At 43.3% G+C, this 18,268-nt stretch overlaps 1 protein-coding gene across 1 annotated transcript in view; it reads right to left on the bottom strand.

Annotated features, from left to right (window-relative positions):
* The window catches only part of BSN (bassoon presynaptic cytomatrix protein), a 618,895-nt gene that overhangs the window by 4,000 nt on the left and 596,627 nt on the right, over positions 1-18,268 (bottom strand). The window contains exon 11 of the mRNA XM_029599675.1: positions 14,969-15,046. The gene's annotated coding sequence lies outside the window, so the exon portion shown is untranslated. The remainder of the gene's footprint in view (positions 1-14,968; positions 15,047-18,268) is intronic.

An 18,268-nucleotide genomic window follows, 5' to 3' on the forward strand; every position in this document is an offset into this window, starting at 1 on the left:
AGGAAAGTTCCCTCCGAGGCCGCTCCGATTTCAGAGCGGCCTCGGAGGGAACGGAGGCAGGCTGCGTGGCTTGGCACGCGCAGGCTGCTGATTATGGGCAGCCTTGCGCACGCCGACCCCGGATTTTAAAGGATATGCGAGTGTCTATTAAAATCCGGCGTACTTTAGTTTGCGCCTGATGCGCGAACAAAAGTACGCACAGGCATACTTTTATAAAATCTACCCCATAATGGGCTAGTTTAGGTGAGGGGACCTCTTGCCTGTTCCTGTTCACAGATTTTAAGCACAATGAAGGTTTATACATGCCCTTTCACACCTGCTAATTAAGTGGCGGAAATGAAATTACACTTGTCTTTTGTCGGCATTTTTTTGGTGGGAGGTCTGCGTTAAGTGGTTGGATGAAGTGTTGGAAGTTCTGTGTGAACGGATGCAGGTGTTGGGAAACTTGGTGACTGTAAGTATGCTGATAAGTAAGTATCTCAGAAGCAGAGTATGTGCAATCCTAACCCTGAGCCATTGGACTCTTAATAATGAAGTACTGTTATGAATTAGTAAATTGCTACGACTTTAAAGGCCTTCTCGCTCTCTTCGTTCTGCTGGATGTCCCTACAGGTAGCTCTGTGAAGCTGGTCAAATTGAGAGAGAAGCTGTTTGCTATAGCTGGCCCCACCCTTTGGAATCAGTTGCCGGAGGTGCTTTGACTGGAGCAGTGGTTCTCAGCCCTTTTCCTGTCCTGACGTACCTGACGGACAATGCTCATATGCATGACACACTGCTCACAACAATCCACATCTGAACTAAAAAAAAATCCTAAGTATTACTTTTATTGTTCAGAATGACGCAAGGTAAAGATAAGAGTCTTCTCTCTGAACAGAAAGATCATAATTTTTCTATGAACTGTTGTCGTGTGCCCAAGGATCCGGAAATTTCCACTCACAGTGATGGATGGGGTTATATATTTTGATCTTAGATATTAATAAGTTAAGCTTTAAATCTTAGTTTCAATTTAAACAACAAATACATCACACATTTTAAATAATAGATTATATATTTTTTCTTTTTGGATGGATAGTTTTTGTTCTTTCAGCTGGCAGAAAAGATGACGCTTATAACAAGAACACAGGTACATTTTAGCAATGAAATATCATTCCCATTAGTAAGCAATAGCTCTTCTCAAGTATAAATAGAAACACATAGACAGAAAGTGGAAACTGCAACAAGTAATGCAGCAATGGAAAAACAGAAACATCAGCAGTCCTCATAAATCATGAAACAATAAAATCATAAACTATAAATCAATGATAAACCACACTAATAAAAAGAATATTGCAAAAGAGCTGATGAACAGACTAACATCCGTGTTATGCTCCCGACCCACGGAGGTCTGCGGGCCGGTCCCCCACCTACCCCAGGACGTCTTGCAGCGGCATCCTGGAGTCCTGGTGAGGCCGGTGAACTTCTTTGCGGCGTTCCCTCGGCAAGGGAGATGCCGCTGATGTCTGGGCTGGTCCTGCCCCCTAGGCGCGCGTGTGCACAGGGGCTCTGCCATTTAAAGGGACCAGCGCAGGAAAACCCTGCTCCGCCTCAGGACGTGACGTCAGACGCTGCCAGTACTTAAACTGGCTTGACAAGCCTCTCCTTGCCTTGCTACAAGGTTCACTCTTCCTAGAGTTGCTAGTTGCTGTTCCTGGCTTCTGACTTCGGCTTTCGTCCACTGGTTCCTGACTTCAGCTTTCGTCCAGGAGGTCTCGCCTAAGTCCAAGCGACTCGGGTCCTCACGAGCTCCTCTCAGGGGGACCATGGGCTTCCAGTAGTGAATTTCCGGTTGGCCTCCTGGCTCCAGCTCTACTCTCCTCTATCCTCTGGAACTCCTCCTCCGACACCTGCCCACAGGAGACTGCTCATAAGTCCAAGTGGCCCAGGTCCTCACGGGCTCCTCCTGGGGGGACCTCGGGTCTCCTGCCTGTGCCGCCTCCCGGCTTCGACATCCACTGTGGGCCTTCCCACAATGCATCACCATCTGTCCTAGTCGGTTCAAGGGTCCACGAATACAACAGTTTGCAAGGCCATGGACCCGGCGGACATGGCGGGCTTAAAGGCTACCCTGGAATCACCCAGCGTCTACAGCAACAGCAAATCTGCCTTGATGCCCTGATGGCGACAGTAGAGAGACTGGCCAATCATATGGATGGAGCACCTGCACTCGTACCTCCTGCACTAGTTGCTGCGGGCAATCCCGGACCGGCAACGCCCACACAACTGCCAGCACCTTCAAGGTACTCGGGGGAAGCGAAGCAGTGCTGCGGATTCCTCAATCAGTGCTACATCCATTTCACTCTGCTGCCTTCCCAGTTTTCAACGGATCTGATTAAAACCAGTTACATTATCTCTTTTCTAGACGGGAAGCCCCTGGCCTGGGTCTCTTCACTATGGGAGCGTAAAGACCCCATTCTTGGGAACCTGGAACAGTTTGTCTCGGCTTTCCGACATATCTTTGATAAGCCTGCTCGCAGACCCACTGCCGCCACCGAGTTACTTCAACTACGCCAAGGCACTCGGTCCCTTGCCGAGTATGTGGTGGAATTCTGTACCTTGGCCGCCGAGCTAGACTGGAGGGACGACAGTCTTCATGGCATATTCTTAGAAGGCATGTCTTCACGTCTCCAAGATGAGCCAGCTGCGAGGGACCTTCCGGATGACCTGAATAGCCTATTTGATTTGGCTGGGCCGGTAGACCGCCGAATCCAAAGCCGCTTTCGTGAGGGGAAGTCTGGTTGTAGACCCAGTAACTCGGGGTCTACATTTCCCCGACTGGTACACTCCTCCTCTGCCTCTCCCGGAGCCCAAGGGGTTGAGCCCATGCAACTGGGACAAGGTCTGATCTCGCAGGAGGAGAGAAGACGTCACCGCACTCAAAGCCTGTGCTTATATTGCGGTGGCAAGGGGCACTTCCTAGCTCAATGTGGTGAGCGGCCGGGAAACGCCAGAACCTAGGGATCATTGGGGAGCTGACCATAGGTAATACAAGTTCCGCCTCCTCATGCACAGTACCGGTTACCCTCGTCTACCCCGGGGGTACTTTTGATACGCTGGCTTTGGTCGATTCTGGAGCAGGAGGGAATTTCATTCTCGCAGACCTTGTCCGGCAGTTGCAGATTGGGGTCCAACCCCGAGTTCCACCCATCCAGGTATCTTCTATTCACGGTACTCTCCTCCCGGGGAGTATTTCTACCTGCACCAAGCCCTTGATTCTACGCACTGGCCTCCTACACGCGGAAGAAATCTCACTCCTCATACTGGAGAAATCTATTCACCCAGTCATCTTGGGCTTGCCCTGGCTTCAGAAACATTCTCCAGTTATACACTGGGATACTCTTCAGATCGCATCCTGGGGCCCGTCTTGTTTTGACTCCTGCCTGGCAACTATTCCTCGTCCCAGTGTGCCTCTTCTGACCACACCCAGGACACTCCTGCCACAGTACCAAGATTATGTAGATGTTTCTTTAAGGAGAAAGCTGAACTCCTTCCTGAACTTCAGCCCTTTGACTGTGCCATAAACCTGATCCCTGGCACTATGCCTCCCAGGGGGCGGGTTTACCCTTTATCGCTCCCGGAGACCCGAGCCATGTCGTCATACATCCAGGAGAATTTGGAGAGAGGCTTCATTCGGCCCTCTAATTCCCCCACCGGGGCCGGGTTCTTCTTTGTTGCCAAGAAGGACGGGTCACTCCGCTCCTGCATCAACTACAGCGGCCTTAACGCTATCACATGGCGGGGCAGGTACCCTTTGCCTCTGATTCCCGAGCTACTAGACCGGCTCCAAGGAGCTAAGGTCTTTACCAAGCTTGACCTCCGGGGTGCGTATAATTTGGTATAGATATGACCCGGCGACGAATGGAAGACCACATTCAATACTAGAGATGGGCACTACGAATATTTGGTTTTGCCCTTTGGCTTATGCAACGCCCCTGTGGTCTTTCAAAACCTTATAAATGAGATCTTGAGGGATATGTTGCATTCCTCTGTCATAGTGTACCTCGACGATGTATTGGTTTATTCTAAAGACTTGTCCACGCACCGCGTACAAGTGCGGCAAGTGCTACAGAAACTTCGGGACAATCGTCTCTTTGCCAAGTTAGAGAAGTGCCAGTTTGAGCAGGAATCCTTGTCCTTCCTCAGATACATAGTGTCATCCACGGGCTTCCACATGGACCCTGATAAGGTGGTGGCTATTAGGGATTGGCCACAGCTGGTAGGGGTTAAGGCACTATAGCGCTTATTTGGCTTTGCTAATTTCTACCGCCAAGTCATAGCTCATTACTCCTGGATGGTGGCACCGCTTACGGCCCTTACCAGGAAGGATGCCGATGCTAAGAACTGGTCCCCGACTGCGACTAGTGCCTTCCAGAGGCTGAAGGAAGCTTTTCTACTTGATGTCTGTCTCCACCATCCAGATCCGCAGCGCCAGTTTATTGTAGAGGTAGACGCATCTGATCTTGCAGTAGGGGCTGTCCTGAGCCAGTTATCCACTAATGGCAAACCCCTACCGTGTTCCTATTTCTCTCGAAGATTCTCTCCGGCAGAGAGAAATTACAGTATTGGTGATAAGGAGCTCCTGGCCATCAAGCTCGTGCTGGAGGAGTGGCGCCAGTGGCTGGAGGAGGCCCAACACCCCGTGATCGTCTATGCGGACCACAAGAACCTGGAATTCTTCTGCCGAGCCCAACGCCTCAATTCTTGACAAGCCCGATGGTCACTTTTCTTTAGCCGGTTCAATTTCCTTCTCCGGTACAGACCAACGAAACAAGAGGGTAGGCTATCTAAAAAAGCCGTGAGGGCAACAAAATGGGTTAGACGCCAATAGGTTGTCCAATATGAAGCTGTATTTGGATGGAGACGTATTCTTTATATATTGTGCCCGACTCAGGCCGAGTTTCGCCCACAACCAGGGCTGCCTCAGGGGCTAAAACATAAATAACAAATTTAACTAAACAAAACAGGACATACAGAACATGATTAAAAAACATAATTGAATATGCATACAAATATAATGGTAACATATAAAATGACACTCAATACAAAAAAGGAGGATGTATTATGTTCTTTTTTATATAATTTTTAAAGTGCTAAATAAATTATCCTTATAAACTAATTACATAGGAACGGATAGTTTATAAGGATAATTTATTTAGCACTTTAAAAATTATATAAAAAAGAACATAATACATCCTCCTTTTTTGTATTGAGTGAATTGGTAGGTGAGGATATTTAGCTTCTGTTGGATTGATTAACATATAAAATGAAACAGCTTATAGGGAACACATGCAAAACAGCACATAGGGGGAAAGCATGAATCTGAAGTCAACAGAAGTAGCGTGATATATATGATTTTACATGTGTGCTTTAAATCATAAAATATATATGAGTGTAGTGTCACAACGATCTTGCTGAATGGTCTGTATAGATGTACATATCTTTGTGAGTGACATCGCGGATGTGATAGAAGGTAAGGTTTGTCTATTTGCGGATGATACTAAGATCTGCAACAGAGTGGACACGCCGGAACGAGTGGAGAGAATGAGACGGGATTTAAGGAAGCTGAAAGACTGGTCAAAGATATGGCAGCTGAGATTCAATGCCAAGAAGTGCAGAGTCATGCATATAGGGTATGGAAATCAGAGAGAAATGTATTCGATGGGGGGGTGAAGGGCTGATGTGCATGGAGCAGGAGAGAGATCTTGGGGTGATAGTGTCTAACGATCTGAAGTCGGCGAAACAAAGTGACAAGGCGATAGCTAAAGCCAGAGGAATGCTGGGCTGCATAGAGAGAGGAATATCGAGTAAGAAAAGGGAAGTGATTATCCCCTTGTACAGGTCCTTGGTGAGGCCTCACCTGGAGTACTGTGCTCAGTTCTGAAGACTGTATCTCTGAAAAGACAGAGACCGGATGGAGGTGGTCCAGAGAAGGGAGACCAAAAAGGTGGATGGTCTTCATTGAATGACTTATGAGGAGAGATTGAAGAATCTCAATATGTATACCCTGGAGGAAACGAGGAGCACGGGTGACATGATACAGACTTTCACATACTTGAAAGGTTTTAATGATCCAAAGTCAATGATAAACTTTTTCCGTTGGAAAAAAATCAGCAGAACCAGGGGTCATGATTTAAAACTCCAGGGAGGAAGACTCAGAATCAATGTCAGGAAGTATTTCTTCACGGAGAGGGTGGTGGATGCCTGGAACGCCCTTCCGGAGGAAGTGGTGAGGACCAAAACTGTGAAGGATTTCAAAAGGGCGTGGGATAAACACTGTGGATCCATAAAGTCTAGAGGATGTGAATGAAGAGAAGAGGCATGGGGGTGGCTTGTGGGAATGACAGCTACTACCTGGTGATTAATACCCTTATTTAATAAACATACACGTGGTTAATGCGACTCCAACATTGCTCTATGCTTTAACGGCAAGAGGAAATGTGGAAAAAAGGATTTGTATTCACAAATAAGCGGGGGAGTAGCTTGCTTGTTGCGGCGGTTACTACCCCAAACCAAATAAGCCTGATACTTCACTTGGAATATATATCCAGCGCAGCTCACTGCTTCAATGGCAGGGGGAAAGGAAGAAAGAGGATTTATATTCAGACAACAACCAACAAGGACTGAATTGCACAGGCTGGGTAAACAAATAAGTGTGGGAGTAGCTTGCTTATTGTGGCGGTTACTACCCCTAACCAATTAAGCTTGATAGTTCACTTTGATGCAGTTCCAGCACTGCTCTCTACATCAATGGCGGGGGTGGAAGGTAATTAGAACCAAAAAGTTACTAATAAGGGCACAGAGTAACAGATAAGTATGAGAAAAACAAGTGTTAAAGCTTGCTGGACAGACTGGATGGGCTGTTTGGTCTTCTTCTGCAGTCATTTCTATGTTTATTTCATTTTGTTTGTTTATGATAGCACTACTTAGCTGGATATCCTTTAAAGATATTCAGTTAAGTAGCACGTTATCCAGCTCACAAGGATGGATAATTTAGGCCTACTTGGAAGAATGCTAAAGTTATCTGGGTAACTTAACCGGATATATGTGATCTTTGACTAAGTTAGCTGGATAACGCAACCCTTCCCCGTGACATAAGAACATAAGAACATGCCATACTGGATCAGACCAAGGGTCCATCAAGCCCAGCATCCTGTTTCCAACAGTGGCCAATCCAGGCCATAAGAACCTGACAAGTACCCAAAAACTAAATCTATTCCATGTTACCGTTGCTAGTAATAGCAGTGGCTATTTTCTAAGTCAACTCAATTAATAGCAGGTAATGGACTTCTCCTCCAAGAACTTATTCAATTCTTTTTTAAACACAGCTATACTAACTGCTCTAACCACATTCTTTGGCAACAAATTCCAGAATTTAATTGGGCGTTGAGTGAAAAAGAACTTTCTCCGATTAGTTTTAAATGTGCCATATGCTAACTTCATTGAGTGCCCCCTGGTCTTTCTATTATCCGAAAGAGTAAATAACCGATTCACATCTACCCGTTCTAGACCTCTCATGATTTTAAACACCTCTATCATATTCATCCTCAGCCATCTCTTCTCCAAGCTGAAAAGTCCTAACCTCTTTAGTCTTTCCTCATAGGGGAGCTCTTCCATTCCCCTTATCATTTTGGTAGCCCCTTTTTTATCTGGTTAAGTTATAAATATATATAATATATATATATAATTTAGCCAAATAAGTGGCTGAATATGCCTATTTTGCCATTTAGACAGATAACCTTTGATTTATCTGTCTAAATGGCTTTTAAATTTGGACTTCAGAATTTTTAATTTTAAAAAGTATGCATGTAAATGTACGCACATAAGTTATGCCCTCTGAAGAGCCGGTGTAACTTTACACAGGTGAATGTGTGCACATATTCAATCAATTATCCGTTTATTTTGAAAGTGAACTGGTGTGCATAAATTCACTTTAAAAAAATTCAGTAAAGTCTATGTGCACAATATACACACAGATTTTACCACTATGGTAGCTGTTTGAAATGACTCTGGTAAGTAGAGGCTGGAAAGCTACAGAGAAGCCCTGGGAGATGCTGACTCAGAAAAAGGCCAGGGATATTTACCCTTTGGTTGCCAAGTAGTTAGATGCGCCCTCGGAAAGCCTCACTGGTCTAGAATTTTGTGTTAACCGATCTATTAGTTTGATATGGCAAATATGTGCCATTTGTGTTCTTATTCGTATGTTCGCTGCCGTGAGCTATTTCTTAGAATCAAACTGCGGCTCTGCTCTTCTAAAGCTGAGTATACAATTAAAGCTAAGGAGATGCTTCTCTGGTTCAGACAGAGGGGGTACCCTTTAAGGATTCTTAAACATGCCTTTAAAAGAGCCTTGTACGTCAATAGAGATGTCCTGTTTCTTCAAACACAAAAGGATGGGAGCAATACTTTGAATTGCATTTACACCTTTTAGTCATGATATTTCTACGATTATTCGTAGACATTGGTCGGCTTTATCTTTTTCAGAGCTGTTTCAAGGTTCCCTACGTTTTACTTACCGCAGGGGCAGAAACTTAAGGGACATTTTAATTCGTTCTGACTTTTCTCAAAATACACTTAAACGCACCCCGGGTAGCCATACCCCATGCAGTAATTGTTCTGTCTGTAAACACACATCTGTCATGACCAGTTTTACTGACCCTGTTTCAGGTAGAGTTTTTACATTATATGGCTCATCTGACTGTAGCTCCGCCGGAGTCATATATGTTATACGTTGTCCGTGTGCAAAACTCTATGTAGGCAAGACCAGACGACAGATCAGGACCAGGATGATTGAGCATCGGTCAAATATTAAACATGCTAGGGTTTTGGCCCCTCTCGTTGATCATTGGGTATCCTCATCTCACACAATATCGGACTTATTCTTTTTTGTATTGGAAGTGGTTCCCGCCCTCCCTAGGGGCGGAGATTTTGACTCTCATTTGATTCAGTGCGAACAACGATGGATTCACCGCTTGAATACTGTCGCCCCGGCAGGGCTAAACAAAGAAATTGAATGGGTCCATTTTACCTGACTGCTGATTGGACAAAAGTTTCAGGTCCTGATTGGTGGGTTATTCTCCTTAGCTGATTGGTCTGTGGAGGCTTTTGGCGCTCTTTTGACAGGTTTAAAGCTCCTTGTCTAATGATATGTAACGGGCTCCCTGTCATGTTACTTTGAAGACTTTACTCTGGTAAGTGTTAGCTTTTGAATATTTTACTTTGGTAAATGTTCACAATTTGTACACCTTATTCTATTGAATTATTATCTTTTATGTACGGCATTGGCGTTCTTTCTCTAACGCAGTCCTATGTTTATGCTTTGTTTACAGTATGCATTTAAACTTCTTGTGCGTCCCTCTAGATGCAGCCCCTGGCAAAACACGGGTCCGTGTCGGGGGACCCCTCTTTTTGAAACAAGTGTCATTATATACAGTGGAGTTGCCGATATAAATAATAAAAACTTTGATATTTATTTATTTTATTTATTTTATTTATTGTTTTTGTTATACCGAGTTTCATGATAGGCATCACATCAACCCGGTTTACAAATAACAAGGAGTGTAAAGCATAACGTAACGTAAAAAACGATATTTTCAATAAGAACCTTGAACTTTAAATACAGTGAATCAGAAAAAGGGAGAGGGAAAGTTACAAAAAACAAGGAAAATAAACTTGGGATGGAAGGGGAGAAATTGAACAGCACAATATTTACATTTCAGCCTATTGATACATTAGAATAGCAAGTGAAAAAATAAGACTATAAAACGGTACATAGGTAATCAAATGAATAAATATGACACAGTTGTGAATGATATTGAAAATTTACGTGGAATTCCTGGGACTGTGAACCCTTTCTTCTAGCACTCACTCTCTGGTGTGGATGTATATTTAGAGTGCTAACTGTGCTCGGTTGTTTGTGGACTTAGAATCAAACAGGACATAATCATAAAACTAAAAAAAGGCTAAACAAGTTAGGGCTCTTTAGCTTGGAGAAGAGACGATTGAGAGGGGATATGATCAATGTTTATAAAATCATGAGTGAAGTGGAACACGCAAATTGGTAATAGTTATTTACAATACCCTTTTCAGTAGTACTGGAACTATGGGGAACTCCATGAAATTAACAGGTAATAGATCTAAAACAAATTTAACAGAAAAATACATGCCCATATGGAGGATAATTTCCCAGAGGGCAGGTTCATCAACATATATTAGTTAGGCAGGCATGAAGATTGTCACTCCCTAAGCCCTGGAATGAGCAACAAAGAAGGGATCTTCCAGGTCCTTCCAACTGACCTGGATTGGCCATCATGTCGGAGATACGATGCTGGGCTCGATAAGACCATTGCTCTTATCCAGCATGGCACATGTTCTTATGTTCTTGTTTTTCCTACACTTTAAATACATTTGGCATCTTGGAACCGTCACCTGTTTGGTCAGTGGATTGATTTTTGTTCATTAAGGGTCAGGTTTCACCAAAAGAGGTAAGAGGGAAAAATTGGTTTTGCATTTTTCTAAGAGGGACTGTGAAGAAGAGAAATTTCTAGCCACAGAGAGGAAAAGTATTCCCTGTTCAACAAGATTTTCATTTTGAGCCTGGTCAACTGCAACAACTGCTTGGCCAGAAAAGGGTTTAAAATCCACCCACTAACAACTAGTTACATGTATTATGGGATATAAACCACTTATTGAATATAGCTCCTCCCTCCTGGGTGTATGAGGAGTTTACCTTTGAAAATGAGCTTGCTGTCCTGCAAATCCCAAAAATGTCCTCTATGGGGGACATTTTCTAAACCGTGTGAATTTATGTAACATTCATGGATATATTTCCACTAATCTCAAAGGAAATTTGCACCTTATTTTATGGAGGTTTGATAGGTACTAGCAGGTACCACATGGCTTTGAAATAGTGTCTCTGGTATGTAGAGGTTGGAAAGCTACAGAGAAGCTCTGGGAGATGCAGACTCAGAAAAAGGCCAGGGATATTTACCCTTTGGATGCCAAGGAGTTAGATACACCCTCGGAAAGCCTCATTGGTCTAGCATAGGGTGTGCCCTGATTGGTGACAGTATATAAGGAGAGCAACAGAGACACACCTCTGGAATCTCTGCTGATCTGGCCTTGTTCCTGCTCTGCATCCAGCTCTGTAGTCCTCATGCCAATGTTTTTGCTCTGCATCCTGTCATGTTCCTGTTCTGCATCCAGTTCTGCTTTCGTGTTTCCTGGGTTCCTGATACTGAGTCTGTTCCATTGCAACAGCAGCATGTCAAGACATCTCCCTAGCTAGGTCTGGTTTTACCAGTCTAGATTCTTGCTTTATCTGACCATACAGCCTGTTTAGCTGTGCTTCTTCCTAAGTGTAGCACAAGTGACCAGATATAGCCTGATAAGGTATTATTTCCCTTGAAAATAACGTGCATAGATTTGAAAATGTAATCTACGAGTGTTATTTCCCTCCCCTGACCTAAGCAATCCTTGCATGCATACTTCTTATTTGGCTAAAAGTAAGCACATTGTTGATCCCTGTGTTGATCCCTGTGTGTCTTTTTTAGCCAGATAACAGATGGATAGCCTTCAGAGGGCCTATTTGTTAGGGTAAATTGGTATTTAAATGTGTAAATGGCTTCTGAAAATTGCTGAAGTTTTAAAATCTTTTCTGTCATCATTTAGCTAAACAACCAAAAACCATTACATTAAATACTTGGAAACTGCTGGTGGTAATACCACTTCCATATTAGATTTTTTTATATTTTCAATTTGACACAAAACCACTTATAACATATATAAAGTATCTAAAATGTAAAATAGTATAGTATATATAAAATATAATATCTGATATGACCAAAAACAATAGGTTACTTAAAAGTGCTTAAAAATTGAATAAGTAAAGCCAAGGGACTTGCAAGATAAGCTAAGTAAATATAAATTTTAATATCTTTAAATCACTTCTACTAACAATGTGGAAAACATTCTAATAAATTAAAAAAATTATCAATTATCAAAATCCTTACATTCACTTTTTAGGCCAAAAATAAATTATAAACCATACAAACATCCCTGTTTATGTTTGTATGGTTTATGATTTATATTTGTTCCAAAAACTGAATGTAAAGATTTGGATAATTGATAAATTTTCTTCATTTATTAGAATGTTTTCCACATTGTTAGTATAAGTGTGATGGGGTGTGGGTGTGAGCCCTTGTTGCTGTGATGTAGTTGACGCAGCCTTGTAGGCTAACTTACGAGGCCCTGTAGTGGGACAGACTGGAGCTTCACCTGTACCAACTGCCTCACCCATGTTGCGCCCGTTGGTTGCAGACGGCTGCACCCTCTATTGCTCACCCTTTTCTTGCCTGCTTCAACCCATGTCGGGAGAGTGGCTGCCGCTGCTTCTCCTCGCCGACCCCGTCAGCGTCTTCGGCCCAGCATGGGCGATTGCGTTCGCCATCTTTGATGAGGATTCACCTAGGAGCGTGCGCGCGGCTCCGTCCTTTACGTGCGTCATGGCGGGAACCTCGAGGGCGTCCCCACCGCATGACATCATGAGCCTCCAGTATTTAAACCTGAACCACCAACTCCAATACGAATTAGCAAGGATTCTTCCATGCTTCTCTGACTCGCTACCATGCCGCTCTGGTTCTCTACTCTGGACGACTTCAGGCACTCGCTCCTCAAAGGCCTTGCCTCGCTTCCTTACTACCTCTGAGATAGAGGGACGACTGCAGGATATTTAAGGTACTCGCTCCTCGGGGGCCTTGCCTCGTTCCTGTGCACTCTTCGGGGTCAGACTGTCTCTAACTACGGAAGCCTATGGTACTCACTCTCTGGGCCTTGCCTCGCTCTTGCCGACCGGGATATCGCTCTCTACAAGGACACTCAAGGCACCCGCTCCTCGGGGGTCTTGCTTCGCTCCTGCCAACCCTTCGGGGTATATCTTCTCAACACGGACACCTAGGGTATCCGCTCCTCGGGGGCCAGATTCCGTCCCAGACCTCCGCTCCTCGTAGGTTCCCTGCTACTGCGATTACCACCATTCCAGTGAGTATTGCTGCTCCTGTTCTGTCTCTGTTTATCTCACAAAATCACAGATTCCGGGACCGCTTGCCACCATGGGATTCAGCCGGGCTTCCCCTGCTATCCGGACTGGGTGAGATCACATCGCTGTATTCCATCCTGCAGCTAACAGAAGGAACACCGCCATCAGAGACTTCCTCTTCTGGCAGGGATCAGTTCCCTCTCCTGAGACTACCACCGTATTGCAGTACAATAAAGACTATTCTCTGTGTCCATATCTACTCAAGAGTTAGCCTATCGTTGCAAGTCCCCACAGGGCTCCACCCTGTGGGAGGAGCCATCTCTTGCAATGACCAAGGGCCCACACTTTATCATCTAAAACCATAACACTCCACAGGTTGAGCTTTTGGGTTCTGGCGACCAGCAGGGCTTGGGAGGGTCCCTAGGGCGATATGGAAGGCAAGAGTCTGAAGGCATGCTGGGGTCAGGACAGGCAGCAGAGTGAGTAGGAGACAGGCCAAGGTCAGGGCAGGCTGTGGACAATTGTGATCAGGTCCAAGCAAGAGGTCAGATCCAGGCAACAGGCAAACATGGTCAGGTCAAAGCAAGAAGTCAGGTCCTGGTGGTAGGTCAGATCCCAGCAAGAGGTCAGGTCAATGTGGCAGGCAATCGTGGTTAGGTCCAAGCAAGAATTCAAGACCCGGAGAATGAGGCCAAGGATAGATGAAGACACACGAATACTGGATGAGATGAAGAGGAGAAGACACCACTGGACAAGGATAACAAGTCGTGGCAAGGCTGGACAGGATGGCTGGACGAGGCAAGGCTGGACAGGAAAGCTCGACGAGTCAAGGCTGAACAAGACAAGGTGGGATAGGAAGGATGGACGACGCAAGGCTGGATAGGAAGGCTAGACTAGACAAGGAACCGGGAACTTGAGAGCAATATGCACTGAAGATGCAGGAGACCTGTTGCTGAGGCACTGGTAAGTCATCTGAGGAGCCCTTATATAGCAAGGGCTGGATGACATCATCAAAAGGTGCTGTGGGGACTTTCCCACCATGGGCCCTTTAAGAGAGGAAGTTGTATGCGTGTGCGTCTTAGGAGGTTCAGGGACAGGAGCAGCATGGTGGCATGTGGGGCTATATTCGGCAGCGTCCCTGCTACGTTGGGGGCTACTGGAGGCATCAGGGTAAGCACAGCGATTCGCAGGGCTGCCTGCGAAGCCGTGATTCATAGCAATAAGCAATTTAATAATATTAAAATTTGTACTTTTGTATTAAAATTTGTATTTACCAGTCTTGTCTTTCAAGTCCCTTGGCTTTACTTATATCTGAGTATGAAACAACTAAATTATTTTTAATGGGGTAATTTTCAAAAGGATTTACAAGCATAAATCTTGGCTCTTGAAATTTATCCAGGGGGTTGTGCAGGCAAATATATTTGTAAACATTTTCTCACACTCATAGCAGGCATTCCCTGGGGTGGAGTGGAGGTGGGCAAGACACTTATGTGCATACTTTTGAAAGTTATACCTGCTTGTGTGCAGGTGCAACTTCCTGTATACTGGGGACACCTGCGAATTTTCAAAGCGGACATATGCCCATATCTCTGCTTTTAAAATTCTGGCTAAATTCTGGGGGTACTTTGTATTGTGTACCCACAGACTTTAGCCATATGTGGGCTGCTGAAAATTACCCTTTACTTGTACATGAATAACTAATAAGAATAATTACCTGTAACTGCTGTTCTCCCAAGATACCATGATACAGCATCATGCATATCTATTTTAGACATGCTTATCTTTGCATAAGAGATTGTACCATGTTATTTCATGCTAGGTCATTGTATTTTCCTTAAACCATAGCAAGTGAATGTAAAGCATTTTTTCATACATTTCTAAATTTTATTAGAGACTTACTATTATACCCAGAGTCCCATGCTGCTGGCTGAATTTACTGATGTCTTCACAGGTTTTTCCATTCCTTGTCTCAAACTCCTATCGAAGAGATAAAATGGGGAAGACCAGGGAGATAAAGAGAGACGGTGGGATCAAAGAAAAAGAAGAATGGCAGGAGTGAAAGATGAGAGAGGACAAATAGAGACAAAGGGAGGAAGAGAGAAAACAGAGATATTGAACTTGAGAATTGAAAACAATACTTCGTAACGTTTTACACATTTGCAGAAAGTTTCCTAATTTTCTAGTTAGATGTATATGATTTTGCTTTTCTTAATGTTATAAGGCCAAAAAAAGGAGCATGTGGGAACATGTCTCCCTTCCAGGATAACCAGCTAAAAGTGTCCGCCAACTTTCACTCCTTTCTGAGTGGAAAACCATGGATTTTCCTGGACCACTCAGGGAAGCTCTATGAGGCATTGGATCAATCTAGGAGTACTACTCTCCAGAATATTTACAAAGAGCCGGAGTAGAGCATGGAAACTATGAAGGAGATTTGCATGCAAATTTATCTCATACATATTCATTACGAATGTCCTGAAAATCTGACAGACTTGGAAACCACTGGTATAAGTGACCATATGTTCCCAGAAGGGAGCAAATATATATTATACTCAGAAATAATGACAGGAATTATTTTTTCATGGAGAGGGTGCTGGATGCCTGACATGCCTTTCCAGAGGAGTTGGTGGAAACAAAAACAATAAAAGAATTAAAAAAAAACCCCAGTGGGATAAACACAGAAGATTCCTGGAGACAGAGGATGATAATGAAACACTGGCCTGGCATGCCTTTAAAGAGGAGTTGGTGGAGACAAAAACAGTCCATAACAGCAGTGGTTATCACTGCTTTGTGATTTCAGGAATGTACAGGGGTAACCCACACAGAATGGCAATTACAACCCTAAAAAGCAATGGGCAGGCTGAATCAACTATTTTGATCTTTATTTGCTATCATTTACTATGTTACTCTGAGAGAAAACGTAGAAGGGTAAGGTACACCTTAATGGATGGTGTCTTGGGAATACAGAAGTCATAAAATCAGGAGCTCAGAGAGTTCTAAGGCTTTCTGAAGTTAGATCTAAGGTTCCAGGAAGGACCTTCTGGGTTTTTCTTGCTAGGTCAGATCAATAATCCATCAAGCCCAGTATCCTGTCTCTGACAGTGGCCAATCTGGGCCACTGGAAACACCTGAAAACACCTGTTGCTCATTCCCAGATGGACGAAGTGACATATCTTCTGTCTGCCTAGTTAATAAGTGACAATGAACCCGTCCATCAGAAACATGTCCAAACCTTTTAAAATCCAGCTATTAGGGATGTGCTGTCATTTTAAAATGACCAAAGCTCTTTCATTTCTTGAGATGGCATCCACCACAAACCAGTAAAATCTTGTTTATGGTTTCTACGCTCTCCTACTTCTCTCTGCAAATATTCTGGATAGCTGAGTATTCCTTGACCAATCCAATGCCAAGAACCGTATTCTCCATAGTAGCAAATCTCACCAATGACAAACAAGAATCACCCCTAAGTTTACCAGAATCAAAATGCAACAAAATAGCTAAATTCTTCAGCGACAAAATTACAAACTTAAGATCCAAACTTCCAACCAACACCAAACAAGAAATTAAATTGCAAAAAAGAGACGTTACTCAATGGTCCTCATTCACTGAAATATCAGAGCTAGAAGTAGAATCCATACTAAAAAATCTAAACCCAGCTCCACACAAAATCGACACAATACCAACATTTGACATAAAAAAAGCAGCCAACACAGTCTCCCCAACCTTAGCTAAGATTATAAACCTATCCCTATAAGAAGGAACAATTCCAGATATACTAAAAAGAGCAATTATAAAACCAATCATAAAGAAAAAAAACAGTGAGCCCCTGATCGTAAACAACTACCGTCCAGTCTCAAATCTACCCTTATTAGCCAAATTAATAGAAAAAAGGTACAGAAACAACTAGCGGAACACCTTGATATCAATAACTTACTATATCCATCACAACATGGATTTCGCAAACACTACAGTACCAAAACACTACTCCTCTCACTTACAGACAACATCCTAAGAGGTTTTGATAGCGGAAAACAATACATTCTAATAATGTTAGACTTATCAGCAGCCTTTGACACAGTAAACCATAAAATTCTACTAAAAAGACTAGAAGAGATTGGACTACACAACGAAACAATAAACTGGTTCAGCTCATATCTAAAAAATAGGTTCTTTCAAGTTCAGATCAACAACACACTATCAGACAAATTCAATCTTGAAACAGGTGTACCGCAGGGATCAGCCTTGTCCGCAACCCTTTTTAACATATTCATGCTTCCATTATGCCATCTACTAGCAGGATTAGGAATCATACATTACATCTATGCAGATGATATTCAATTAATTCTACCAATCGATGACACAATAGAAAAAACATTAAACCTAGCTAACATGTACCTAGACATCATAAAACAACTATTAAACCGAATGGAACTAGTGATCAATATTGAAAAAACGGAATTTCTACACTTAGAAAGAAAAAATATTGAAATCATTCAAACCCCAATTATACTCAAAAATAACCAGAAAATAGAACTAGTGGAAAAAGTAAGGAACCTTGGAATAATAATGGACCCCGAAATTAATCTAAAACAACACATATCGCTAAAAGTAAAAGAAGGCTATGCTAAGCTCATGATCCTCAGAAAACTTAAACTGTTACTAACTCCTGCAGATTTCAGAACAGTGCTTCAGGCACTAGTTTTCACCAGTACCGATTACTGTAATGCACTTTTTCTAGGACTCCCAAATACAACAATAAGACCACTTCAAATTCTACAAAACACAGCAGCGAGAATACTAACTGGAAAAGAAGAAGAGACCATATAACTGAAACTCTGGCTGAACTTCACTGGCTACCCATAGAACAAAGAATAAAATACAAAGCACTATGCACCATACATAAACTAATACATAAGGAAAAAGCAGACTGGCTAAACACTGCACTATGGGTACACGTACCATACAGGAACCTTCGTTCAGCAAACAAAGCTCTCTTAACCATTCCCTCAGTCAAGACAGCGAGACTAACTCAGGTAAGAGAAAGGGCATTGTCTTTAGCAGGACCCACACTCTGGAACACAATGCCTTTGGAGACCAGATTACAGAGAGACCCCAAAACATTCAAGAGAAGTCTAACGACATGGCTTTTTAAACAAGCCTTTTCTAAAGAGACTGGAGAATAGAAAATACACTGGAACAAAC

This window comes from Rhinatrema bivittatum, chromosome 4, assembly GCF_901001135.1.
Source record: "Rhinatrema bivittatum chromosome 4, aRhiBiv1.1, whole genome shotgun sequence".
NCBI classification, from domain to species: domain Eukaryota; kingdom Metazoa; phylum Chordata; class Amphibia; order Gymnophiona; family Rhinatrematidae; genus Rhinatrema; species Rhinatrema bivittatum.